The sequence below is a fragment of the Quercus suber genome, unplaced genomic scaffold (genome assembly GCF_002906115.3).
Source record: "Quercus suber isolate HL8 unplaced genomic scaffold, Cork oak 2.0 scaffold_598, whole genome shotgun sequence".
Taxonomy (NCBI): domain Eukaryota; kingdom Viridiplantae; phylum Streptophyta; class Magnoliopsida; order Fagales; family Fagaceae; genus Quercus; species Quercus suber.
The window spans coordinates 324,474-327,170 of NW_027070042.1; the positions used below are offsets into that span (position 1 = coordinate 324,474).

The following is a 2,697-nucleotide window of genomic DNA, read 5'->3' on the forward strand; positions in this document are numbered from 1 at the left end:
CCCATGAGTATTTGTTTAGGGAAGTAAGTGTGTATTTTTATAGTTTAAAGGGGTAAGTATAAAATGGGGTATAATTAAGAGGGTAAATTGTGAATTATCATAGTTTAAAAGGTAAGTGTAAAAGATGGTACAATTTATGATGGTAAATGTCCATCCCCATAGTTTAGGGAATAAGTGTAAAATGATGTATAGATTAGGGAGGTAAAGTATAATTTCCCTCAATTATTAAGAAAATCCTCTCCTCACTTTAACGACAAATGCTCGATACTTTGTCTAGTTCAAAAAAGACTAATTAAATAACAAATGATCTATATTAAAATATGATTAATAATTATTCAATGGACTAGTCTTCTTTAAATATCTTGAACTAACGTGGTTTTGTAATTAATATAGAGGCCTCATTTTATTCTATTTGCACAAACATTCTAAATCATAATATGACCATTATAATCAGAAAAGAAATATATGGCCATTATAATCAGTCTTAGGGATGATTCTAAAAACATAAAAATAAAAATAAAAATAAAAATCAGTTTTACGGATACTTTACGTAATCCCCAAGCTTGATCTTAAATACCACTAAAAATGCGAATCTTATGACACCACAAAAGGTTTATAAAACAACTTAAAAACTTCCAACAAATAAGCACAATTAAATGAAAGATGTCATTGTGTTGGCATTATTATGTGAATATTTATTTTTGCACTAAAATAAGCAATTTATCCATAAATTATTTTTGTGTGGTCAGTTTCATTTTAATTAAGAACGTTGTCTTTCTATGTTTTAAAACATTAAAACCGAATTAGCTCTTTAGAATATAATAGTTCAAAATCCATAAAAACCATTAAAAAAAAAAAAAACTGGACCTATAAAAGAAGATGAACAAATCAAAAAAAAAAAAAAAAAGAAGAACATATATAAAAAAAAAAGAGCAATTGACAACGTAATTTACTTGCAGTTGCAAAGAAGGATGGACTTAACAACATCTTCAAAGAGTCTGGAAGAATGAAAAAGTCGACCGAAACCTTTCTTCTTTGCTTCTAGATGCATGTTTTGAAACTCCCTCACGTAGCTTTCATCTCCTTCTGATATCATTAGCATCCGACCCATTTGTTTCTGCCGAATTTATGCTAAATTCCATTAACATATTCATATATAATCACAATATGCACAACCAAACAAGACATGAAAAATGTTAAAACAATTACAAATTATTAAAAAAAAAAAAAAAACAAAAAAACTCATAGATTGGGGCGGTGTTGTAATGAAAGTGATTGGTATAATTTCAAGAATATAAAAAATAATATTAAATTATTTTTATTATTTAATTTGTAAAGATTATATAGTAAAATTTATTGTATGTATCTCTAACACCACTCAACAATATATATGAGAGAGAGAGAGAGAGAGAGAGAAAAAAAAGTAGTATATACAAGTATAGCTTTCTCGTCTCCAAGAGAAACATTTTGGATATCATGAACTTGAATAAGAATAGAGCTATTGTTTGGAGGGTGTGAGATAGAAACCATGACAGAGGTGGTGGAGTTTGCAAGTCATAACGGTCGGTGAAGAGTTTTAGTAGATGGAATCCATGAGTTTGGAGCCATCATGAAAAAGTCATGGTTGCACACGGCATCCTCTAGATTGAATGTTGTGATGCACTCCCCTAATGGCAAGTGCAACAAATGACAACTACCCATTTTGTTTTTTTCCTCTCCTATTTTGTGTTCTTAATTAGTTGCTTCCAAATGCTAGCTCTGGATTTGCAACACCACGTACAACACTATTTTAGTTTTGGCTGTTTGGGGAGGAGAGATATCAATATATAGGAGAGATACCAAAAGAGAGAGAGAGAGAGGTTATAATTAAAATAAATAAAAACCATTAATGATACAAAAGAGAGGTTATAATTAAAGACATCCACGTGCTTAATGAACTTTTGGTGAACCGTGCACAACAAATCATGAACCACTTTGAGAAAAATAGGCAGCTCAAGTGGCAAAAAGATGCATCCGATGCTCAGAATTTTTGTTGAGACTGGGTTTATGATATATGAGTTGTACCTGTATGTAGTTGCTATGTTTGCCTGATTCTTGTTTTTGCCTTTTGTAGTTATTTTTGCTTCTCTCTCTTTTCTGTGTTTAATGGAAGGGTGAAAGTAGAAAATTTATTGAAAATGGGAAATGACATTAATTTAAGATCTTCAAAGAGTCTGGAAGAATGAAAAAGTCGACCGAAACCTTTCTTCTTTGCTTCTAGATGCATGTTTTGAAACTCCCTCACGTAGCTTTCATCTCCTTCTGATATCCTTAGCATCCGACCCATTTGTTTCTGCCGAATTTATGCTAAATTCCATTAACATATTCATATATAATCACAATATTCACAACAAAACAAGACATGAAAAATGTTAAAACTATTACAAATTAAAAAAAAAACAAAAAAACTCATAGATTGGGGCGGTGTTGTAATGAAAGTGATTGGTATAATTTCAATAATATAAAAAATAATATTAAATTATTTTTATTATTTAATTTGTAAAGATTATATAGTAAAATTTATTGTATGTATCTCTAACACCACTCAACAATATATATGAGAGAAAGAGAGAGAGAGAGAGAGAGAGAGAGAAAAAGAGAGAGAAAGTAGTATATACAAGTATAGCTTTCTCGTCTCCAAGATAAACATTTTGGATA

The 2,697-nt window shown here is 30.0% G+C and overlaps 1 long non-coding RNA gene across 1 annotated transcript; it reads right to left on the reverse strand.

The window, feature by feature from the left end:
• Positions 1–1,889: 1,889 nt before the first annotated feature.
• LOC136063936 (uncharacterized) lies at positions 1,890–2,409 on the reverse strand. The gene is made up of 2 exons (XR_010625590.1): positions 2,242–2,409; positions 1,890–2,136 (listed from the first exon to the last, which is right to left on the reverse strand). It is a non-coding gene; the product is annotated as an uncharacterized LOC136063936 (long non-coding RNA).
• Between the last annotated feature and the right edge of the window lie 288 nt (positions 2,410–2,697).